The sequence below is a fragment of the Mus musculus genome, chromosome 3 (assembly GCF_000001635.26).
Source record: "Mus musculus strain C57BL/6J chromosome 3, GRCm38.p6 C57BL/6J".
In the NCBI taxonomy this organism is placed as follows: Eukaryota; Metazoa; Chordata; class Mammalia; order Rodentia; family Muridae; genus Mus; species Mus musculus.
In genome coordinates, this window is record NC_000069.6 from 106,271,729 (window position 1) to 106,299,027 (window position 27,299).

Genomic DNA, 27,299 nt, shown 5'->3' on the forward strand with positions numbered 1-27,299 from the left:
ACCTGAGGAATACCGAATGGCAGAGAAGCACTTGAAAAAATGTTCAACATCCTTAATCATCAGGGAAATGCAAATCAAAACAACCCTGAGATTCCACCTCACACCAGTCAGAATGGCTAAGATCAAAAATTCAGGTGACAGCAGATGCTGGCGAGGATGTGGAGAAAGAGGAACACTCCTCCATTGTTGGTGGGAGTGCAGGCTTGTACAACCACTCTGGAAATCAGTCTGGCGGTTCCTCAGAAAACTGGACATAGTACTACCGGAGGATCCAGCAATACCTCTCCTGGGCATATATCCAGAAAATGCCCCAACAGGTAAGAAGGACACATGCTCCACTATGTTCATAGCAGCCTTATTTATAATAGCCAGAAGCTGGAAAGAACCTAGATGCCCCTCAACAGAGGAATGGATACAGAAAATGTGGTACATCTACACAATGGAGTACTTCTCAGCTATTAAAAAGAATGAATTTATGAAATTCCTAGCCAAATGGATGGACCTGGAGGGCATCATCCTGAGTGAGGTAACACATTCACAAAGAAACTCATTCAATATGTATTCACTGATAAGTGGATATTAGCCCCAAACCTAGGATACCCAAGATATAAGATATAATTTGCTAAACACATGAAACTCAAGGAGAATGAAGACTGAAGTGTGGACACTATGCCCCTCCTTAGATTTGGGAACAAAACACCCATGGAAGGAGTTACAGAGACGGAGTTTGGAGCTGAGATGAAAGGATGGACCATGTAGAGACTGCCATAGCCAGGGATCCACCCCATAATCAGCATCCAAACGCTGACACCATTGCATACACTAGCAAGATTTTATTGAAAGGACGCAGATGTAGCTGTCTCTTGTGAGACTATGCCGGGGCCCAGCAAACACAGAAGTGGATGCTCACAGTCAGCTAATGGATGGATCATAGGGCTCCCAATGGAGGAGCTAGAGAAAGTAGCCAAGGAGCTAAAGGGATCTGCAACCCTATAGGTGGAACAACATTATGAGCTAACCAGTACCCCGGAGCTCTTGACTCTAGCTGCATATATATCAAAAGATGGCCTAGTCGGCCATCACTGGAAAGAGAGGCCCATTGGACTTGCAAACTTTATATGCCCCAGTACAGGGGAATACCAGGGCCAAAAAGGGGGAGTGGGTGGGCAGGGGAGTGGGGGTGGGTGGATATGGGGGACTTTTGGTATAGCATTGGAAATGTAAATGAGTTAAATACCTAATAAAAAATGGAAAAAAAAAAAGAATTAATATAATTCGGATTGGAATAAAAACTTACAATGGACTATGTGTGCTCTCTTGAATTAGTAAGTATACAATTTTGCTTAACTTGAAATTTAATATGATATACTAGTTTCATAAAGAATTTTCATAAAGAGTAAACTTGAATGAATTCTAACACAGAATCCTAAAATTATGTGGACAATATTGAAGGAATGGAAAATTTTTAGCAAAATCAACTTTACATATTAGTGTCTGGGAATGGTTTCTACTTTTTTCTATCAGCATACATATAGAACACTAGATGAAGCTTCTGAGTTTCAAATGGAACATGTTTGGTTCCATTTATCCTTAGAGAAATAAATGTCTAATAACCGTACCTAGAAACCTTTCTACAGTACAAGAGTTGGCAGAAAATTTAGAAAGTGTCTATGAAAAAGATAAAGTTTCTCTGACATTGGCCTTAAGACTTTCCTGTGACTGGCTGAAGACAGTAAATTGTTTAACAATGGCTAAATCTTGCACTGAATCATTTCATTACTTCTGAATAAGAATTTGACTACATAGGAAGCATGCAAAATAAAAATGAATTGCTATATCTGAAATGAATATGCATTTCTGGGTACTGTCAAAATTATTTAAAATGAATTATTTCCTAGGGTGACAGTTTTCACCCATCTAAGGAGTAGGAGATAGAACACTTTTAGTTATATAGAGCCATAAAAGTATTGGGCAGATATTAAAAAAGATAAGTAAACAGTAGGAATCTATTGGATTAATAATTTCCACACACATATTCTGGTAATAACTCTCTATCTAGAAAATGTTTTAATAATCAAGGTCTGAAATGATACAAAAGCCAACTGAATGAAGAATTCTGTAGCAGACCAAAAGACATCATAGCCAATCTCATTGTTGTAACAGGTAAGTTGAAAATCAGACATAGAGCCTTAGTCTTGCCTGAAAGAAACAGTATTAACTAAAGAACAGTATGTTTTCAAATTCTTCATCTATCGTTTCAAATTGTGTCACTTTATTCACGATTTTTTAGCTGTCATAAGTCCAACTTCTGGGAGAACACTCGTGCCTACATTGATGCCACAAGCTCAGCACTAATATCTCACATACATTCCAGGGTTCTTTAATGTTTTTTTTTCAGCCATTTATTATCCTATGCCTCTTCCTATGCTTTCTTTCTGAAAATGGAATTTTGTGACTTCATTCTAATTTCTGTCCTGGAACCTATTTTAAGGGATAGGAATGAGTAGATTCTGAGAGAGAGCTGTCTACATTTCTTGCCTCTTATTTATTCAGCATCATTTCACATTTGTCCTCCATTATTCTTTTTTCTTTGGTGATATAGATCTGTCATAGACAGACAGTTAACGGAAGAGTTAGAGTTAATCACTGTTTTAATCAAGTTGTTCAAAACTTATTCTTTACATCTGTGATTCAGAAACATTGTACAGTTTCAAAAAGTTATTCAAATGACTTGATTCTCAATGTGCAAAAAATTCATATTAGAGGAGCTTTAGTTCATAATGATGATTCACACCTACAATTCATCACTTGAAAGGCACAGTAAGAAGGTTTTCTAATAGAAAACCAGATTTGGGCAAATATTTAGACACCATTATTCAAAGTACACACACACACACACACACACACACACACACACTACAAGGAAACAAAAATGCCATCAACAGGCATGATTCCCATCCTAAACTGCCCACTGATAGTCCAAACTGATAATTGGATTCAGTCATTATGTTTTCTCTGGCACCTGCATGTGATCAATGTTTTCAAACATCCAAAAGGTTCCTGGAGATACTCAGTTATGTGCTTTAGATGTTGCATCAACTGGAGAAAGCTTGATTCATTACAGCTCTTAGAAGTAAGATTCATACATGTATGAACATTAAGGAGGTAAAGCTCTGAATAACTTCATTAAGAAATTCTTCTAGGTCTGGTAGACTTAATGGGGGAATAACAAACAGGACATTGAGGGTGAAATATGAAATATTGATAGGTTGTACTACAGAGTAAAGCAAAGTTTGAAAGACATGATCACTTTAAGGTCTCCACATTGTTGAAACAATTTTATTTTTATTTTTGCAAAGGCTATTCTTTTGTATGATATAATGATCTACAGTTAGTAAGATGGTCTACAAGGATTACAAATTTTATGTTATGCCAATTGTTATGGTTATACAAATTGATCCAGTTCAAGAAATGTGTTCTCCCTGTCTTTCTCTCTTTCTAGGTCTGGCAATTCTTCTGAACGTATAGCTGGGTGAGTTTTCGATCAAACTTTTCTTCAACATAACTGTTTAATACCGATTCATTATTTTTAATGCGATTTTCTGCTACTCATGATTCATTTTCATTTGATATATAGACTCAAATATCAAGAGATAATTGGTTGGAGGAAATGTAGTAGATTTGCCTCCTGGGTAGTAGAATCCTATCAGTTTTCTCTACTGTCTTAACTAATGAGCTGTGTTGAGAGTATTGAAATTGACAACTTTTGGGTTTTACAGATAATATATTTTTTCTGTTTTTTTTTTCATGAGGCTTAAAATTTTAACTGAGTTTTGACTATGAATTTGTTACAATTATAAGTAACTGAGTCATTGGCTAGTTAGTTAGTGCTACTCATTTGCACAAATATTTGCAGCACTCATCTCTTTCTGACTAGAAAATGTCTGATACTAAACAAATAAGATAATAAAGGCAAAACTGTTAGCCAAGGTTAAAGCATCTACATCATGACACTAATCCTCTGATAACTTTCCACAGGATCTTCCTACCAGCTGATGTGCTACTATACCAGCTGGGCTAAGGACAGGCCAAGACAAGGGAGTTTCAAACCTGGTACTATTGACCCCTGCCTGTGTACTCACCTGATCTATGCCTTTGCTGGGATGCAGAATAATGAGATCACTTACACACATGAGCAAGACTTGCGTGACTATGAAACATTAAATGGTCTGAAAGACAGGTAAGGACAGAGACATCTGGTTGGTATCAGTGTGCCAATAGTTGCTATATCTTAGTGCTTCTGAAAATGTATGTCAGAATCAATAAAGTTGCATGATGATTCCATCAATGTATTCTTCAGTTTTAAATTGAGACAGGCTGTATCTTCATCTTTTTACTTATTTTATCACTCATTTCCTAGGATTTGGCATATACATCTGTATGTCTCTATATACATTTATATACATTTTGTATGTAGGGTTATTCCTATTCTTATTTCTGGAAATAGTCTTCCTGGTTCATCTGTTGTTTGACCAACACTATGTTCCTATCGCTCAGTTAGAATCATCATTTTATGTTCACATTGTATGTGTTCAAATATTACAGATATTATTTTTAATTCAGACCATATTCTATTTGCCTGTCTTACACCTATTTCATTTAATACTATGCCTACCAGCTTCAAAAATATATTTCCAAAAAATTTCAATATTAATGTTTGAGTAGTGTTTCTGAATATATGTGAAACACGGCACATTTGTCCTTTCACCTAATTCTTGGTGATTGCTGTGACTTAAGTTTTATTTGTGAATCAAGCTACAGTTACTCTTGACACACTGCCTCCTCTAGAAAACTTTGGGTATGTGTACTTTGGAGATAAACTGAAGACTGAGTTTTTTGATCATGTGACATGGCAGATCTACCATTCTGAAATATATTCATAATGGTTTTCTGTGTAACTGTACTTAGTTATATTTACACAAGTACTGTACAATCTTTTTGCTTCATTCATATACTTGATGATATTGATAGGTTTTATTTTCTATTTTTATAGCTACCATGAGAGACATGAAAAGATAGGCCAATGTATTATTATGTATTATTTATTAATAATAATAAATAAATAATAAATAAATAATTAATAATATTATTAAATTTATCCTTTAATCATGGTGTTAGGTTTGCTTACTTTAACTCTTAAACAAGTGTCTTTCTTTAAGAAAAGGGTCACAAGGATTTTCCTGTTTTACAAAATGGTTTTTATTCTTGATATTCAATTACTGATCTATGCATTTTATATTAATTCATCATCATATTATATCTTGCAATTTTTTCCACAAGTCTAAACCTCCAAATCTGTATTCAGTTTATTTCTTTCTCTATTTTTATTTTTGAGAAAAAACACAACAAAGCTATTTTAATCTTTCAATACTAGCTTGTAATTTTGTGATACATAACAAAATAATTCATGGTCCAAATCAACCAAATGGAGGTTTCTCCATGTTCCTTCAATAATTCAGAAGCTTCATATATTTTTATTAGATATTTTCTTTATTTACATTTCAAATGCTATCCTGAAAGTTCCCTTTACCCTAACCCTGCCCTGCTCCCTTACCCACCCACTCCTACTTCTTGGCCCTGGTGTTCCCCTGTACTGGGACATATAAAGTTTGCAAGATCTAGGGGCCTCTCTTCCCAATGATGGCCAACTAGGCCATCTTCTGCTACATATCTTACATTTACCTCCCACTTCACTTCCAGGTTATTTTTGTCTGTACTGTGAACCTGGGTCACAAGTTCTTGTTAGAATTACTTGTGTGAACAGTATTTTCCTAGGAACCTCCTGCCGTGGGAATTTTGTCACTTAAAAGTAGAAAAACCACACGTTAAATAGCAAATCAGTACATAATTCCTTTATTTTTTTACACAACCTGCTCTGGCTGTGTAAAAGATATCATAGTGTTGGAACCATCAGTGTTGTGGTCATCTTTTCTTTATCAGGGTTTTTGTTTGTTTTTTGGAAAACAACAAAATCTGCAATCTTTGCTAATTGCTTCAGGAAGCTAGAACTGTGGGGTATTAGGAGGTAAATAACCCTGCTCCCAAGAATCATAAATGTTTGATATCTATACAAGTTTTGTTATATTTAACAATAAACTGAACATTTATTTCCATCAATTGACAAGTTAGGCAGTTTAGTCATACCAATGGTCTAGAAGATTAGGTGACATCTTCTTTAGGCAGTAAAATTATGTTTAGGAAAAATCTAAGCTATAATTTTCAAATGCAAATGAGTTAAATACAAGGACTTATATCTAATAGTGTCCCTGGCATGACTTTCATCAAAACTAAGTGGATTACTGGAAACAATGCCTCTTCCTACCACAGAAAATGAATCTCTGAGAAAAGGCAAGGAACCTAAAAGTTTAATGTTTTCTCAAAATTGCTAATAAATTGTTATGGAATCTGACATGTCAAAAACGTATTTTAGCAAAATCTTGCTGGCATATGCAATGGTGTCAACGTTTGGAGCCTGATTATGGGATGGATCGCCGTATATGGTAGTCTCTAGATGGTCCATCCTTTCGTCTCAGCTCCAAACTTTGTCTCTGTAACTCCTTCCATGGGTGTTTTGTTCCCAATTCTAAGAAAGGGCAAAGTGTCCACACTTTGGTCTTCATTCTTCTTGAGTTTCATGTGTTTTGCAAATTGTATCTTGTATCTTGGGTATTCTAAGTTTCTGGGCTAATATCCACTTATCAGTGAGTACGTATAATGTGAGTTCTTTTGTGATTGGGTTACCTCACTCAGGATGATACCCTACAGGTCCATCCATTTGCCTAGGACTTTCATAAATTCATTCTTTTTAATAGCTTAGTAGTTCTCCATTGTGTAAATGTACCACAATTTCTGTATCCATTCTTCTGTTAAGGGGCATCTGAGTTCTTTCCAGCCTCTGGCTATTATAACTAAGGCTGCTATGAACATAGTGGAGCATGTGTCCTTTTTACCAGTTGGCACATCTTCTGGATATATGCCCAGGAGAGGTATTGCGAGATCCTCCGGAATTACTATGTCCAATTTTCTGAGGAACTGCTAGAATGATTTCCAGAGTGGTTGTACAAGCTTGCAATCCCACCAACAATGGAGGAGTGTTCCTCTTTCTCCACATCCTCACCAACATCTGCTGTAACCTGAATTTTTGATCTTAGCCATTCTGACTGGTGTGAGGTGGAATCTCAGGGTTGTTTTGATTTGCATTTCCCTGATGATTAAGGATGTTGAACATTTTTTCAGGTGCTTCTCAGTCATTCCCTATTCCTCAGGTGAAAATTCTTTGTTTAGCTCTGAGCCCATTTTTTAATGGGGTTATTTGATTTTCTGGAGCCTACCTTCCTGAGTTCTTTGTATATATTGGATATTAGTCCCCTATCTGATTTAGGATTGGTAAAGATCCTTTCCCAATCTGTTGGTGGCTTTTTTGTCTTATTGACAGTGTCTTTTGCCTTACAGAAGCTTTGCAATTTTATGAGGTTCGAAGATTTTGCTGAAAGGATCCTAATATGGCTGTCTCTTGTGAGGCTATGCAGGTGCCTGGCAAACACAGAAGTGGATGCTCACAATCAGTTATTGGATGGAGCACAGGGCCCCCAATGGAGGAGCTAGAGAAAGTACCCAAGACCTAAAGGGGTCTGCAATCCTATAGGTGAAACAACAATATGAACTAACCAGTATCCCCCAGAGCTCGTGTCTCCAGCTGCATATATATATCAGAAGATGGCCTAGTCGGCCATCATATGAAAGAGAGGCCCATTGGTCTTGCAAACATTATATGCCTCAGTACATGGGAACGCCAGGGCCAAGAATTGGGAGTGGGTGGTTATGGGAGTGTGTAGGGAAGGGTATGGGGGGCTTTTGAGATAGCATTTGAAATGTAAATGAAGAAAATAGCTAATAATCAAAAAGAAAAAAAACCCCAAAAACCAAAACAAAACATAAAACAAACGTATTTCAGGGAAGATGTATACTTCCAAAAAGAATGATTTGTATTTACTGATGAGTATTGAGAAAATAATAAAGATCCATATACTTGTCACTTTTGTTACTAGGGAGAATGTGAGTTAGTTACGGTTCTAAGTTACTTGCACAGACATGTAGTCACTACACTACTTGGTAAACACTTCTCAAATATACTATTATTTAATTTACCTGCCCTAAAAGTATGATAATGAAGAACTGTATTAAAATTACTCAATACTGAAAAAACCTTCTGTAATGTGATGTTACGTCAGAAAAAATGAATAGTATGAGAAATATGTTTTAAAGCACCGATATTTTATATAATAGAGGCCAAGCATTTTGATATTTTGCTTTTTCTGTCCTTTTTGAGGAACACTGAACTAAAAACTCTCCTGGCCATTGGAGGATGGAAGTTTGGACCTGCCCCGTAAGTTCTATATACATGGGCTACTAGGCTTTGTAGGCAGACTAGAGATGTAAAATCACATGTGGATTACTTCACATTTTGCAAAGTAAATTAAAGGAAATCTATTAAGTATGTAGGTTAACATATAAAGAATTATAACAGAGCCTCAAATGAAACAGTAAACATATTTTCCAGGTATATTTATGTGATTCACAATTTCAAATTTGGCCTGATATTTTCGGATGCATCCTATGAGATATTTTAACTACTAAAATACAAGCTTTTTCTTAAATTATTTCATATTCTCAAGACCAGAGGCTGGTCATATTTTGTTTTAGACTAACTTTTCTTGAAATAAAACTATGGCCCCTTATTAGGAAGAAATTTTCATGTACTAGATATGAACTTGGAATGTTTGAAGACAAATATGATTTAGGATGAACATAAATTTCAAATGCCAGGGGAAGTTTTTAGTAATTAATATGGTGCTGGGAAAATAAAGGGTATTATGAGGTAGGTGATGTGAGTATAAAGGGAGGATGAGAGAGAAACAGGGCATCATGATGAAGGACAGGGTGTCAATAATCAGCTGTAAACTGTTTTGTGTACAAGGTGTCCATGTCATAGAAGTCTAACACTAACTTCTTTCAATATGCATAAGGTTCAGTGCCATGGTCTCTACTCCTCAAAACCATAAGACATTCATTCAGTCAGTTATCAAATTCCTTCGCCAATATAAGTTTGATGGCCTCAACTTGGACTGGCAGTTCCCTGGGTCTCGAGGAAGTGATCCTAAGGACAAACCTCTCTTCAGTGTGCTGGTGCAGGTGGGTCAACTGGAAAAATTCTTTTGTCCTAAAAGGTTTAAATTTCTCCATTTCAAGGATTATGACTTTTACTAAATCAAACAAATATAGAATTGTTGAATCTTAGCACTGTATATGTCCTAACTTATGGTTCCTTTGTTCAACAAACACATGAGACATTATATTCCATGCCATTTTAGAACCATAGTGCATCATCATATGCCCTGTAGGGAGTAAGCCCAGTGTTATGATCTTCATGTTACAGACAAAACCAGTAATGTACAGAGAGTGTTTGAGTATTTTTCCAGGATCACATACTTAGTAAGTTTCACAACTACTTGTGTTGTTTTCATGCAGAGTTCAATCCTTATAAGCCAGAAGTTAGAGGGTACAGTTTTAATCAAGGAACAAGGCAGAAGGTTTAGCTTCATAAGTCACACATATGAGGTAATCTGGGCAACAAAGGAAACATCTTGATAACTGGCATGAAACACCAGAGTGCAAAAGAAACTCAATCTTGTGAGTACCTGCCTGGGTTTGAAGAAGGGTTAGGAAGCACTTCTGAGTAAGTGAATCTTGCTCTAGGTCTGAGAAGGACTTTGTTGTCATTAAATTAGGTAAGGAGGCATCTCTCCTAATGAAGAGTTAGAGAACTGTGATAAAGTGACTTGGTAAGATATGTGAGTTCAAAAGGGCATCAAGTTCTGATCATATGGGAGTTTTATATTTATTTAAGGATTTGTAATTCTCATGCAACACCTTGGTTTACTTTAAAGGATTGTTCATAATAGTTAAGACATATGACAAAACTTGGCCTTTTGTGACATTAATAATATATTGGCAGTGTGCTGACCTGACAGGTGCTTATGAGGGACGTAGTCAGATGAAAGCGAAAGGCTGATAACCTTTCTCTTTAACTCTCTCTTACTGCACCACTAGTTTATGGCTTCTAGCAATTTAACTTTCTCTTGCTATTCTGCGGGCAAAGAGCTGGTGATTCTGACAGTTTAACTCTCTTGCTATTCTGAGGCCAAAGGGTGATGGCTTGTGTAATTTTAACCTGCTGTGTTCTCAGGCCAAGAAGCTGATGGCTCTGGAAATTAATTCTATTCTGAGCCCCAAAAATGATACCTTCTGGCAATAAACTTCTGTTAAAAACACTTAATGAAAGAAACTTAATTACTTGGGCACTTACTCTCTGAGTAAGGGGGCACATTCTGGCCAGGAGAGAGGCTTGAAGTTCTTTTATTTTAATTAATAATCCTAATCTTTCATTATGTCAACTGAGTAAAAGGTAGTGTTTCATATGTGGACCTCTGGCTGATATTTACTGATATTTGCTGTTTACTGAGACTAACAGGAACTGGTAAAATCAGGAGAGTACAAATTGAAGCTCCCCGGGAAGTTTCAGTAAACATCATAATCACAATGTGCAGTAAAGTCCTAATCCTGAAGCGATTCTGGTGAAGGCTTACAGAGCAGCAATGGCTTTAAGAGTTTTCCCTGATCTTAGAGCATATGACATTGGTGCCCTACTCAGGAAAATTTCCCCTGTGCCCATGTGTTTGAGGCTTTCCCCCATCTTTTCTTCTATTAGCTTTTCTGTATCTGGTTTTATGTGGAGGTCCTTGATCCACTTGGACATGAGCTTTGTACAGGGAGATCAGAGTGGATCAACTTGCATTCATGTCGACTGCCAGTTGAACGAGCACCATTTGTTGAAAATGGTCTTAGCACCTTTGTCAAAGACCAAGTGATCATAGGTGTCTGGGTTCATTTTTGGGTCTTTAGTTCTATTCCATTGATCTACCTGCCTGTTACAAACAATACCGTGCAGTTTTTAATCACTGTTGCTATGTAATACTGATTGAGATCAGGGATGGTGATTGTCCTCAGAAGTTTTTTTTTCTTTTCTCTTTTTCTTTTTTTTTCTTTCCCTTCCTATCTTCTTTAGCTTGGAGTTCTTTATCTCTTCCTGAGCCAGAGAGAAAGGGAAAGAAAGAAACAAAGTCAGGCACACATAGACACATATACACTGGATGAAAGAGAAAGGGGCTATACTCACTTTTATTTTTGTTTCCAGCTTTTTATAGCTGTTTAGACAAAAGTTCCTATGTAAGAAAAAGACTACTTCATAGAGAATATGTTACACAAAGGGGGAAGTACAGAAGGATAGTAAGTTCAAAGCAGTGTTTCATTCTATAAACTCATTATAAATTCAAAGCAGCACTTTCACATGGTCTTGTCCCAGAACATTTCATACCTTTGGCTCATCCTTGGACCTGATATAGAATAAATATTTGCCTTGATCACAAATCTCTTGTAAGCCTATTTCTCATCTAAGTGAAATTTATGAAAGCTGTTAGTACTCATTATTATGAAGCCTTTACTTTATATCCTCTGAGGAGGAGCCACATTCTATTTTCGACTCTAACTTTTTTATGTCAAGAAGTTGATTAACATACAATTTTAAGCTTCATGGTATGAAATATGATTTCATACCCTGTACTGGAGTTAGCTTCAGTGGTAGGTGATCACCAATAAGAATGAGTGGAATATAAAGCAATTCTTGTGGTGATTTCTTGCATGACATTCATCAGGTAGAAAAAAAAATCAGGGTGAGGATGAAATGAAACTTGGCTCAGCCCATATTTATTGTAACAAGTGCTAGATCAGGACTCTAGAGTTGACCCCAGACCATTTTTTCTTTAGTCATATTTAGTCACAAAACAATTTAGAAAAAATTATTCAAATAACAATTAAATCAGTTCCAAGATTATAACAATTTAACACATGTTTACATTGACATTATTTACGAAAACACATCTACTCAATTTTACAAGAATGGGTTCTGTTGACACAGAGAAACTGACCATGATTTTGGTGTCTCTGCAGCTCCACTGAGGTAAACCTAAAGTGTGTGGCTGTCAGTAGTGTCTGGATGACATAAGATAACATACAAAGTCTCTTAGGCTGTTGTAAAGCCCAAACTATATCACTTATACAGATTGGATTCATGGCCTAAAAGTGATGCTTAAGGTTTCCAGGGAAAGGGTTTGGGGAAAGTAAGTTATAGTAGATATAGGAAGAACCTGATTTATCAGAAAACAAAGGATCACCCGGTTAAACTGTATAATTGCCAGCAATCCAAAAAGAACACCTATACATCTTAATCTCTTGAAGAGGGAAGCTGTATGTTAAACTTCCCTGGTTTCTCCGGTGCTTATATGCATGCACAATGCCTTTATGTCTCCTAGAAGTTCTGAAAAAAATAAATTAAATTTCTCCTAAAAGGATTTAAAAAAAACATTATTTATGTATTAAAAATTTCATTCTGTCCTTCTAGACACTTAGCAACAAATTATTTTCATAATCAGTGCACTCAATGAATTTTTACCCAGTCTCTAAAAAGTACTAATGAATGAAAAGATATTGTTTTTAAATAACTTTGATAGAAATAGATCTGAAAAGTAGACTAAATTATGCTTCTGACTGACATTTACAGTAATGAGTGATTTCATTAAACAAGACAAAATTTAAGCACACATGCTACAATTGATAGGTTTAACATCTGAAGTGATCTATAACACTCATTTTCTCATGACTTTGACAAGTAAAATGTTCTCATCATTTAATCCTCTTACCACAATGGCAACACGAGGTGCTTTGCTTTCCTTTTTCATTTCATAAAATTTCATTTTAACTCATTTTCCTACCTCTGTGCCCAACCAAATTCATGTCTTCTATCACCTCTCTCAAAAAAAGAAATAACACAATGAACCATACCCACAAAACATATCAGAAGAAAAAAATGAGAAGAAAAATGAACAAAAGAAACAAACATATTCTTTTAAACAATGTGTGTCACACCCACATAATTCAGCTATGAGGGGGACCTAAATTTAAGATATGATCAGACACATATAGAATCCTGTGGTTTATAAACAGGCACTGAATTGGACCTCTTACTCAGGTTTTACCATCTTCTCATTTCAATATTTGATTAGGAAGGATACAGGTCCTATGAGCTAGTTCTACAACAGAGCAATGCCAGCACCTCTCTGCACCATTGCAAGAGGAAACAGGCTCAGACGGGAGTCACTTCCAGAGTGTGGGATTCAGAATCAGCTTTGACCAGACATTGGAGCCTTTATTCTAATCATGGATTTCTAAAAAAATATTTTTTAAAAATTTCTATACGGGCCTCAGCCTCAGCAGCAGCGGTCGCCATCTTGGTTCCGGGACTCAGCAGAACTTAGGAAATTAGTCTGAACAGGTTAGAGGGTGCGCCAGAGAACCGGACAGCTTCTGGGACGGGCAGAAGCACAGAGCCACTGAGGCAGCAGCCTGGGCGGGCCGCAGACAACCGGCCACCATCCGGACCAGAGGACAGGTGTCCGCCTGGCTTGGGAGGTGGACTCAGCCTCAGCAGCAGCGGTCGCCATCTGGGTTCCGGGACTCCGCGGGACCTAGGAAATTAGTCTGAACAGGTTAGAGGGTGCACCAGAGAACCGGACAGCTTCTGGGACGGGCAGAAGGACAGAGCCGCTGAGGCAGCACTCTTGGCGGGCCGCAGACAGCCGGCCACCGTCCGGACCAGAGGACAGGTGTCCGCCTGGCTCGGGAGACGGCCTCAGCCTCAGGAGCAGCGGTCACCATCTTGGTTCCAGGACTCCCTGGAACTTAGGATTTTAGTCTGCACAGGTGAGAGTCTGCACCACAGAAGCTGACAGCTTCTGGGAACTGCCAAAGCAACACAGCTTCTGAGAGAGGCCCTGTTTTGGGCCTTCTTCTTCGACCAGGAGGAGGTCCAAAAACAAGATATCTGCGCACCTTCCCTGTAAGAGAGCTTGCCAGCAGAGAGTGCTCTGAGCACTGAAACTCAGAGGAGAGAATCTGTCTCCCAGGTCTGCTGAGAGATGGTAACAGAATCACCAGAAGAACAATCTCTAAACAGAGTCAAATATAACTACTAACTCCAGAGAGTACCAGATGGCGAAAGGTAAACGTAGGAATCCTACTAACAGGAACCAAGACCACTCACCATCATCAGAACCCAGCACTCCCACTTCGCCCAGTCCAGGGCACCCCAACACACCCGAAAACCTAGACCTAGATTTAAAAGCATATCTCATGATGATGGTAGAGGACATCAAGAAGGACTTTAATAAATCACTTAAAGAAATACAGGAGAACACTGCTAAAGAGTTACAAGTCCTTAAAGAAAAACAGGAAAACACAATCAAACAGGTAGAAGTCCTTACAGAAAAAGAGGAAAAAACATACAAACAGGTGATGGAAATGAACAAAACCATACTAGACCTAAAAAGGGAAGTAGAAACAATAAAGAAAACTCAAAGTGAGGCAACACTGGAGATAGAAACCCTAGGAAAGAAATCTGGAACCATAGATTTGAGCATCAGCAACAGAATACAAGAGCTGGAAGAGAGAATCTCAGGTGCAGAAGATTCCATAGAGAACATCGGCACAACAATCAAAGAAAATGGAAAATGCAAAAAGATCCTAACTCAAAATATCCAGGAAATCCAGGACACAATGAGAAGACCAAACCTACGGATAATAGGAGTGGATGAGAATGAAGATTTTCAACTCAAAGGACCAGCAAACATCTTCAACAAAATTATTGAAGAAAACTTCCCAAATATAAAGAAAGAGATACCTATGAACATACAAGAAGCCTACAGAACTCCAAATAGACTGGACCAGAAAAGAAATTCCTCCCGACACATAATAATCAGAACAACAAATGCACTAAATAAAGATAGAATACTAAAAGCGGTAAGGGAAAAAGGTCAAGTAACATACAAAGGCAAGCCTATCAGAATTACACCAGATTTTTCACCAGAGACTATGAAAGCCAGAAGAGCCTGGACAGATGCTATACAGACACTAAGAGAACACAAATTCCAGCCCAGGCTACTATACCCAGCCAAACTCTCAATTGCCATAGATGGAGAAACCAAAGTATTCCACGACAAAACCAAATTCTCACATTATCTCTCCATGAATCCAGCCCTTCAAAGGTTAATAACAGAAAAAAACCAATACAAGAACGGGAACAATGCCCTAGAAAAAACAAGAAGGTAATCCCTCAACAAACCTAAAAGAAGACAGCCACAAGAACAGAATGCCAACTTTAACAACAAAAATAACAGGAAGCAACAATTACTTTTCCTTAATATCTCTTAACATCAATGGTCTCAACTCCCCAATAAAAAGACATAGACTAACAAACTGGCTACACAAACAAGACCCAACATTTTGCTGTTTACAGGAGACACATCTCAGAGAAAAAGATAGACACTACCTCAGAATAAAAGGCTGGAAAACAATTTTCCAAGCAAATGGTATGAAGAAACAAGCTGGAGTAGCCATCCTAATATCTGATAAGATTGACTTCCAACCCAAAGTCATCAAAAAAGACAAGGAGGGGCACTTTGTTCTCATCAAAGGTAAAATCCTCCAAGAGGAACTCTCAATTCTGAATATCTATGCGCCAAATACAAGGGCAGCCACATTCATTAAAGAAACTTTAGTAAAGCTCAAAGCACACATTGCACCTCACACAATAATAGTGGGAGACTTCAACACACCACTTTCACCAATGGACAGATCATGGAAACAGAAACTAAACAGGGACACACTGAAACTAACAGAAGTGATGAAACAAATGGATCTGACAGATATCTACAGAACATTTTATCCTAAAACAAAAGGATATACCTTCTTCTCAGCACCTCATGGTACCTTCTCCAAAATTGACCACATAATAGGTCACAAAACAGGCCTCAACAGATTCAAAAATATTGAAATTGTCCCATGTATCCTATCAGATCACCATGCACTAAGGCTGATCTTCAATAACAAAAAAAAAAAAAATAACAGAAAGCCAACACTCACGTGGAAACTGAACAACACTCTTCTCAATGATACCTTGGTCAAGGAAGGAATAAAGAAAGAAATTAAAGACTTTTTAGAGTTTAATGAAAATGAAGCCACAATGTACCCAAACCTTTGGGACACAATGAAAGCATTTCTAAGAGGGAAACTCATAGCTCTGAGTGCCTCCATGAAGAAACGGGAGAGAGCACATACTAGCAGCTTGACAACACATCTAAAACTCTAGAAAAAAAGGAAGCAAATTCACCCAAGAGGAGTAGACGGCAGGAAATAATCAAACTCAGGGGTGAAATCAACCAAGTGGAAACAAGAAGAACTATTCAAAGAATTAACCAAACGAGGAGTTGGTTCTTTGAGAAAGTCAAGAAGATAGATAAACCCTTAGCTAGACTCACTAAAGGGCAAAGGGACAAAATCCTAATCAACAAAATCAGAAATGAAAAGGGAGACATAACAACATATCCTGAATAAATCCAAAACACCATCAGATCCTTCTACAAAAGGCTATACTCAACAAAACTGGCAAACCTGGACGAAATGGACAAATTTCTGGACAGATACCAGGTACCAAAGTTGAATCAGGATCAAGTTGACCTTCTAAACAGTCCCATATCCCCTAAAGAAATAGAAGCAGTTATTAATAGTCTCCCAGCCAAAAAAAGCCCAGGACCAGACGGGTTTAGTGCAGAGTTCTATCAGACCTTCAAAGAGATCTAATTCCAGTTCTGCACAAACTTTTTCACAAGATAGAAGTAGAAAGTACTCTACCCAACTCATTTTATGAAGCCACTATTACTCTGATACCTAAACCACAGAAAGATCCATCAAAGATAGAGAACTTCAGACCAATTTCTCTTATGAATATCGATGCAAAAATCCTCAATAAAATTCTCGCTAACCGAATCCAAGAACACATTAAAGCAATCATCCATCCTGACCAAGTAGGTTTTATTCCAGGAATGCAGGGATGGTTTAATATACGAAAATCCATCAATGTAATCCACTATATAAACAAACTCAAAGACAAAAACCACATGATCATCTCGTTGGATGCAGAAAAAGCATTTGACAAGATCCATCACCCATTCATGATAAAAGTTCTGGAAAGATCAGGAATTCAAGGCCCATACCTAAACATGATAAAAGCAATCTATAGCAAACCAGTAGCCAACATCAAAGTAAATGGAGAGAAGCTGGAAGCAATCCCACTAAAATCAGGGACTAGACAAGGCTGCCCACTTTCTCCCTACCTTTTCAACATAGTACTTGAAGTATTAGCCAGAGCAATTCGACAACAAAAGGAGATCAAGGGGATACAAATTGGAAAGGAGGAAGTCAAAATATCACTTTTTGCAGATGATATGATAGTATATATAAGTGACCCTAAAAATTCTACCAGAGAACTCCTAAACCTGATAAACAGCTTCGGTGAAGTAGCTGGATATAAAATTAACTCAAACAAGTCAATGGCCTTTCTCTACACAAAGAATAAACAGGCTGAGAAAGAAATTAGGGAAACAACACCCTTCTCAATAGTCACAAATAATATAAAATATCTCGGCGTGACTCTAACTAAGGAAGTGAAAGATCTGTATGATAAAAACTTCAAGTCTCTGAAGAAAGAAATTAAAGAAGATCTCAGAAGATGGAAAGATCTCCCATGCTCATGGATTGGCAGGATCAATATTGTAAAAATGGCTATCTTGCCAAAAGCAATCTACAGATTCAATGCAATCCCCATCAAAATTCCAACTCAATTCTTCAACGAATTAGAAGGAGCAATTTGCAAATTCATCTGGAATAACAAAAAACCTAGGATAGCAAAAACTCTTCTCAAGGATAAAAGAACCTCTGGTGGAATCACCATGCCTCACCTAAAGCTTTACTACAGAGCAATTGTGATAAAAACTGCATGGTACTGGTATGGCAACAGACAAGTAGACCAATGGAATAGAATTGAAGACCCAGAAATGAACCCACACACCTATGGTCACTTGATCTTCGACAAGGGAGCTAAAACCATCCAGTGGAAGAAAGACAGCATTTTCAACAAATGGTGCTGGCACAACTGGTTGTTATCATGTAGAAGAATGCGAATCGATCCATACTTATCTCCTTGTACTAAGGTCAAATCTAAATGGATCAAAGAACTTCACATAAAACCAGAGACACTGAAACTTATAGAGGAGAAAGTGGGGAAAACCTTGAAGATATGGGCACAGGGGAACAATTCCTGAACAGAACAGCAATGGCTTGTGCTGTAAGATCGAGAATTGACAAATGGGACCTAATGAAACTCCAAAGTTTCTGCAAGGCAAAAGACACCGTCAATAAGACAAAGAGACCACCAACAGATTGGGAAAGGATCTTTACCTATCCTAAATCAGATAGGGGACTAATATCCAACATATATAAAGAACTCAAGAAGGTGGACTTCAGAAAATCAAACAACCCCATTAAAAAATGGGGCTCAGAACTGAACAAAGAATTCTCAACTGAGGAATACCGAATGGCAGAGAAGCACCTGAAAAAATGTTCAACATCCTTAATCATCAGGGAAATGCAAATCAAAACAACCCTGAGATTCCACCTCACACCAGTCAGAATGTCTAAGATCAAAAATTCAGGTGACAGCAGATGCTGGCGAGGATGTGGAGAAAGAGGAACACTCCTCCATTGTTGGTGGGATTGCAGGCTTGTACAACCACTCTGGAAATCCGTCTGGCGGTTCCTCAGAAAACTGGACATAGTACTACCGGAGGATCCAGCAATACCTCTCCTGGGCATATATCCAGAAGATGCCCCAACTGGTAAGAAGGACACATGCTCCACTATGTTCATAGCAGCCTTATTTATAATAGCCAGAAGCTGGAAAGAACCCAGATGCCCCTCAACAGAGGAATGGATACAGAAAATGTGGTACATCTACACAATGGAGTACTACTCAGCTATTAAAAAGAATGAATTTATGAAATTCCTAGGCAAATGGATGGACCTGGAGGGCATCATCCTGAGTGAGGTAACACATTCACAAAGGAAGTCACACAATATGTACTCACTGATAAGTGGATATTAGCCCAAAACCTAGGACACCCAAGATATAAGATACAATTTCCTAAACACATGAAACTCAAGAAAAATGAAGACGGAAGTGTGGACACTATGCCCCTCCTTAGAAGTGGGAACAAAACACCCTTGGAAGGAGTTACAGAGACAAAGTTTGGAGCTGAGATGAAAGGATGGACCATGTAGAGTCTGCCTTATCCAGGGATCCACCCCATAATCAGCATCCAAACGCTGACACCATTGCATACACTAGCAAGATTTTATCGAAAGGACCCAGATGTAGCTGTCTCTTGTGAGACTATGCCGGGGCCTAGCAAACACAGAAGTGGATGCCCACAGTCAGCTAATGGATGGATCACAGGGCTCCCAATGGAGGAGCTAGAGAAAGTACCCAAGGAGCTAAAGGGATCTGCAACCCTATAGGTGGATCAACATTATGAACTAACCAGTACCCCGGAGCTCTTGACTCTAGCTGCATATGTATCAAAAGATGGCCTAGTCGGCCATCACTGGAAAGAGAGGCCCATTAGACACACAAACTTTATATGCCCCAGAACAGGGGAACGCCAGGGCCAAAAAGGGGGAGTGGGCGTGTAGGGGAGTGGGGGTGGGTGGGTATGGGGGACTTTTGGTATAGCATTGGAAATGTAAATGAGCTAAATACCTAATAAATAATGGAAAGAAAAAAAATAACTTATATCCACATATAAATGAATACATACCATATTTATCTTACTGAGCCTAGATACCTCACTCAGAATGATTTTTTTCTAATTAAACAATTTATCTGAGAATTCCAAAAAAAAAAATTTCTATACATATTAGGTAGACATAAATTAATATAATCAATTTTAATGATTTATTGAGGTATTTACACAATAAAGTAAAAATGTAAATGTCCATTGAATTAATTTTATAGGACTCATAATTATCATAAAAATATCTGAAATAACATGTAAGTACATTGTACTTTTTGTAGGAAATGCGTAAAGCTTTTGAGGAAGAATCCACTGTGAAACACATTCCAAGGCTGCTACTCACTTCCACAGGAGCAGGAATCATTGATGTAATCAAGTCTGGGTACAAGATCCCTGAACTGTCTCAGTAAGTGAGGATCCATCTTCAGGACTCCCGTGTGGGTTTAAGCAGAGGTCACTTATTTGTTGGTTGCTTCAAGGCACTGTGATGGGTATGCTTCATAGCATGTATGACTACATAGAAACGAAAATGGTCCTAAGAAAGAATTCTAACTTTATGCTTATTGATCTTATAAATACTGTGTTTATGTATAAAAATATTTCATATATTAATGTAGTGCTTTCGATCACATACATTCACTAACAACTTCCTCTCTAAATCATTCTAATAGCTGTAATTATATCCCTCTGAATTATAGGTTTTTCTGCTTTCAGGGTTTTTTTTTCTATTTATTTTTCATTAGATATTTTTTATTTACATTTCAAAGGTTATCCCCTTTCTTGGTTTTCCCTCCAAAAATTCCCTATCCCTCCCCCCTGCTCCCCAATGCACCCACTCCTGCTTCCTGGCCCTAGCATTCCCCTACACTGAGGCATAGAGCCTTCATAGGACCAAGGGCCTCTCTTCCCATTGATGACAGATTAGGTCATCCTCTGCTACATATGCAGTTAGAACCTTGAGTACCACCATGTGTTTTCTTTAATTGGTGGTTTAGTCCCCAGGAGCTCTGGGGTTACTGCTTTCAGTTTTTAATGATGTTAATATCGATTTACACAAATTCTAAAGCCAATATATGCATGGCTCTTGGGTCATCCATGAGAATAGAGTCACCTACCAATGGCCACATTCCTAAGAGAGGTTGAAATTTAATCATTTTGCAGCCATTAAGTAATAACTTCTTTATAGTATGTTGGGCTTGGGACTAGAACTCCTGCCCAAAATTGTGCAATTTTGTGACTCAATATTCTGCAGGTATTGTGCATATAACACACACTGCTTTGAGATATTTTTTCTTGTTTTTATTAGATATTATATGTATTTACATTTCAAATGTTATCCCCCTTTCCAGTTTTCCTCTAGAGCCCCCAAAACATCCCCTTGCCACCTGTTTCTTTGAGGGTGCTCCCCCTCAAATAAATCCTATACCCTCCTCACTGCCCTGGAAATCTCCTACACTAGAGAATTGAGCCTTCATATGTTAAGGACCTCTACTCCTATTGATGTCAGACAATGCTATCCCGTGCTACATATGGGGTTAGAGCCAAATGTTCCTCCATGTGTACTAGTTGCTTGATGGTTTAGTCCGTAGGAGCTCTGAGGGGTCTGATTGATTGATATTTTTCTTCTTACTATGGGGTTGCAAACCCCTTCAGCTCCTTGAGTCCTTTCTCTAACTCCTCCATTGTGGTCCCTGTGCTTAGTCCAATGGTTGGCTGTGAACATCTGCCTCTGTATTTCTCAGGCTATAGCAGATTCTCTCAAGAGATAGTTATAACAGGTTCTTGTCAGCAAGCATTTCTTGGCATCTGCAATAGTGTCTCCTTTTGCTGTTTGTATATGGTATCATTACCCAGGTGGGGCAGTCTCTGTATGGTCTTTCCTTCAGTTTCTGCTCCAAATTTGTCGCTGATTTTCCTTTAGACAAGAGCCATGCTGGGTTGAAAATTTGGAGTTAAGTTTTTGGTCCTATCCTCTAACAGAGGGCCTTGGCTAACCTTTTGGTATAGTCTCTATGTGTTCTTCCTCTCCTTTGTTGGGCATTTCATCTCATCTCATGGTTGTTGAATCCTCGAAGCCTCTTGCTTTGTTGACATCTGAGGCTTGCTGGTGGCCACCCCAGTTCCCCATCCCATACTACTACAAATATCTGTTCAAATTCCTAATTCTCTGTATATCATCCCCATCTCCATTCATCTGATCCTGCCCAACTTTTCCCCTTCCTCTTCTCTTCTTCCCAATTCCCTCTCACTGTTTACCTCCCATGAGTATTTTGTTCTCCTTTTTAAGAAGGACTCGAGCATCCACACTTTAGTCTTCCTTCTTCGTGAGCTTCATATGGTCTGGAAATTGCGACTTGGGTATTCCAAGATTTTGAGCTAATATCCACTTAGTAGTGAGTACATACCATGTGTGTTCTTTTGTGACTGTGATCCCTCACTCAGGATGATATGTTCTATTTCCATCTATTTGCCTAAGAATTTCATGGAGTCGTTGTGTTTAGTAGTACTCCATTGTGTAAATGTATGGCATTTTTTATATCCATTCTTCTGTTGAAGGACATCTGTGTTCTTCCCAGCTTCTGGTTATTATAAGTAAGGCTGCTATGAACATAGTGGAGAATGTGTCCTTCTTTTATGTTGGAGCATCTTTTGGGTATATGCCCAGGAGTGGCATAGCTGGGCCCTAAAGTTATACTATGTCCGGTATTCTGAGGAACCACCAGAATGATTTACAGAGCAGGTATACAAGCTTGTAATGGAGAAGTATTCCTCTTTCTCCACATCTTCACCAGTATCTACCATCACCTATGTTTTTGATCATACCCATTCTGACTTGTTTGTGGTAGACTAGCAGCCCAGAGATGGAGGGATGCTTTAATATATGAAAATCCATAATTGTAATCCACTATATAAGTGAACTCAGAAAAAAACAAAACAAAACAAAACAAAACACAAGATCAACTCATTAGGTGCTGAGAAAGCATTTGACAAAATTCAACAACACTTCATGGTAAAAGTCTTAGAAAGATCAGAAATTCAAGGCCTCTACCTAAACATAGTAAAAGCAATATACAGCAAACCAGTAGCCAACATCAAACTAAATGGAGCTAAACTTGAAGCACTCTCACTAAATTCAGGGAATAAACTAGGCTGCCCACTTTCTACCTACCTATTCAATATAGTACTCAAATTTCTAACTAGAGAAATTAGACAACAAAAGGAGGTTAAAGGCATTAAAATTGGAAAGGAAGAAATCAAATATTACTATTTACAGATGATATGATAGTATAATTAAGTAGCCCCAAAAATTCCACCAGAGAACTGCTACAATAGATAAAAAAACTTCAACAGTGTGGCTGGATAGAAAACTAATTTAAAAAAAAATCAGTAGCCTTCCTTTACTCAGAGGATAAACAGTTTGATAAAGAAATTAGAGAAACAACACCCTTCACAATAGTCACAAATAATATAAAATACCTTGGTGTGACTCTAACTGAGCAAGCAAAAGATCTGTATGACAAGAATATCAAGTCCCTGAATAAAGAATTCAAAGAAGATCTCAGAATATGGAAAAAACTCCCAACTTCACGGGTTGGGAGGATTAATATAGTAAAAATTGTCATCCTGCCAAAAGCAATGAACAGATTCAATGCAATCCCCATAAAATTTCCCACTCAACTGTTCATAGAGTTTGAAAGAGTAAATTGCAAATTCATTTGGAATAACCAAAATCCCTGGATAGTGAAAACTATTCTCATCAATAAAAGAACTTCTGGGGAAATCACTATCACTGACCTCAAGCTCAATAGTGATTAAAAACTGCATGGTATTGGTACAAAGACAGGCAAGTAAATAAATGGAACAATATTGAAGATCCAGATATAAACCCCCACACATATTATCACTTGATCTTTTTTTTTTTTCCATTCAGTGGATAAAAGACAGCATTTTCAACTAATGGTGCTGATTCAACAGTAGACAAGCATGTAGAAGTATGCAAATCAATTCATTTTTATATCCTTGTACAAAGCTCAAGTCCAACTGATTCAAGAACCTCTAAATAAAACCAGGTACACTGATACGAATACAAGAGAAAGTGGAGGAAGGGCCTCGAACACATGGGCACAGGGGGAAATTTCCTGAGAACATCACTGATGGCTTATGCTGTAAGATAAGCAATTGACAAATAGGACCTCATAAAATTGTAAAAATTCTGTCAGGTAAAGGAGGCTGTCAATAGGACAAAATAGCAACCAACAGATTGGGAAAAGATTTTTTCCAATCTTACATCTGATATTGGGCTAATATCCAATACATACAAAGAAGTCAAGAAGTTAGAATCCAGAGAACCAAACAACTCCTTTAAAATGGTGTATAAAACTAAACAAAGAATTCTCAACTGAATAATATCAAATGACGGAGAAGCACCTAAACAAATGTTCAACATCTTTAGTCATCAGAGAGATGTTTCCATTAGCCACATATGGTGAAGAAATCAGCATTTCTCCATTTTCTTTCCTTATTTTAGCAGCAGTAAATTCTCCATTAACCCTCTTGTATCATATTCTTTGAACCTTGACTATGAGGGATGTTAGTAGAAATGCCATGTCTATAGCTGAGAAGACTTACTTAAGATTCTGTACTTTAACCAATAATGAGTGTATGAATTAAGAACTTTTATTTAAAAGGAGCAGATATTCTGGGAAAAAAAACTCTAGAGCATCATATAGCTATGGAAACATTAGCATATTTGAATGATAGTTTAATACTATGACAATCTAGCAAAACAACAAATGTTGGTTCCATGTTGGGCCTGTGAGTTTCTAAAGCATGAATGTTTAGGCTGATTTACTGTGACAGGTATAAAATAGACCCAAATTTCAGCCTCATGCACATTCAGAAAGCAGGTTATTACCTCTATAATGATAATGCCATTAGTGTATAACTTTTATGGCATGGGTAAGACAATTGGTGTCTTTTTACCTCAGAAGTCTAACTGATATATTGGTCATGATGTAGGTTTCCAGTAGGAAGAGAGATTGCATCATAAGTTTCAGGTTGATTTCTCCATGTCTACAGCTAATGTGCATTGTTCATCAGTACAGTTTTAGTATCAAGTTATGTTGAACATCCTGGAGCATTTGCAATATGCTGGATTGTTTTTGCTGTCTCTGATGACTGTACAAAAATTATGTATTAGATGTGTAACATGCCTGAGACTGATATTTTCATTTAATAGCTCGTCTTTTTTGCAGCAGTTGTATTACTGATTCATATTACTTGTATTCAAATATATTATGAGTATTAGACTTTATTTAGATTATGAGGAAGTACATTAACTTAATTTTCTTTTCTATATCCTTTATTCCTTTCTATGTCATGATCTTTATCTTAGTCTCCCCTAAGACACATGCTTTCTTAAGTATATTAACAATCTAAATTCTAACTGTTTTATTTCACTGATGTCCTATTATACTTTTGCTTTATTTTTGTTCTTTGGAGTGGTAGATGATAACTTTACACATACATTTTTTTTCAGCACACATAGCAGTAAACAAAAAGAAATCAGAGAACAAGACAGGAGTCCATGGGGAGAAAAATGATGCATATATTAGGGTGTATATTAGGGAAGAATATAAGGATGTAATTGAAGAAATGTAATGAAAACATTGATTCTAAGAACTTTCCTTTACTCCAGGTCTCTTGACTATATTCAGGTCATGACATATGATCTCCATGATCCCAAGGATGACAACACTGGAGAAAATAGTTCCCTCTATAAATCTCCATTTGACACTGGAAAGAGTGCTGATCTCAATGTGGTAAGACATTAACAGATTCAAGTGGAATTGAGAGATTAATGCATGAGCCTATGCCATTTATTGTATCTGAAAAACTGTAACTAAGTAATCCATTTTGAAACGGATTTTATTTCTTAGCTATAAATTCACACAATTGGAGATACAAGAGGGGAGAACTAACCTATACAAACACAGGTTACCAGATGCTCTAGCAAAAATTTTACTTTCTCTCACTACAGGATTCAATCATTTCCTACTGGAAGGACCATGGAGCAGCTTCTGAGAAGCTCATTGTGGGATTTCCAGCATATGGACATACCTTTATCCTGAGTGACCCTTCTAAGACTGGAATTGGTGCCCCTACTGTTAGTGCTGGCCCACCAGGGACGTACACGCATGTACCCGGACTCCTGGCTTACTATGAGGTAAATATATTGGTTTTAGTGTGCTCAGTGATTTACAGACCCATTTCTATGTTTTAGAATTGGAATCAGCTGAAGTGTATGTTTAGTGTATACAGTATGTACTCTTCCTAAGCAGATACAATATGACAAGTGCTTACAAATGTTTATAGTATACTCTTATATAATTAATAATGAGAGGTACTTTACAACATACAAGTTGGTACAACATACCAAACAATAATATTCATAAATATTACTATATTTATGACTATAGGATATTTATTTACTGCTAGGATGGATTCTAAAAATACACTATAAGTATGAAGGCAGTACGTGAACATTTTAAAAATAATTCAAGCATTAGTATTCCGTTGTGTCCTTGCCCAGTTTGATATGCTTGACCTCAAGTTCAATGCACAGAAATGTGCATAGATAGATGGAATCACAGTATGGCAGTATAAGCTAAGAAGATTACTGAGAAACCTCTCGATAAATACTTAGAATATCAACCTACAGGAGGCTGAGATAGAAAAACTTTCAGTTTGAATACTACTATCTTAGGTATTAATCAGGACAAAATTTCAGAAAGTAAAAATGTGGTATTGAGGACTGGTGATTCACCTCAAGTTAGATTACTTCCCTAGTCTGTGGAATGTCTAGACGTACCCTGTAGAACCAGGAAATTCAGGGAAATGTCTGTTTACTGTAAGACAATTAAAGGCTCATTAGAAAATGGAGAAAACTCCACAAGAGAATGGAGAAATGATAAATAAATTGCATTTTTTCCCATTTTGGAATTAATATTTAAAGGATCTGAATCTATTTGTTTAAAGATTTGCACATTTCTGAATGAAGGAGCCACTGAGGTCTGGGATGCCCCCCAGGAAGTACCCTATGCCTATCAGGGTAATGAGTGGGTTGGTTATGACAATGTCAGGAGCTTCAAGTTGAAGGTAAGCTTAGAACACTGAATGTGCTGAGATTGCAGCCTGATTCCCAGGAAATAAGTGACTAAATGCTCTCTGTTTCAACAGGCTCAGTGGGTCAAGGACAACAATTTAGGAGGTGCCGTGGTCTGGCCCCTGGACATGGATGACTTCAGTGGTTCTTTCTGTCACCAGGGACGTTTCCCTCTGACATCTACTTTAAAGAGAGATCTGAATGTACACAGTGCAAGT

The 27,299-nt window shown here is 37.6% G+C and overlaps 1 pseudogene; it reads left to right on the plus strand.

Moving 5' to 3' along the window:
- Positions 4,016-27,299, plus strand: Gm6522 (predicted gene 6522; annotated as a pseudogene).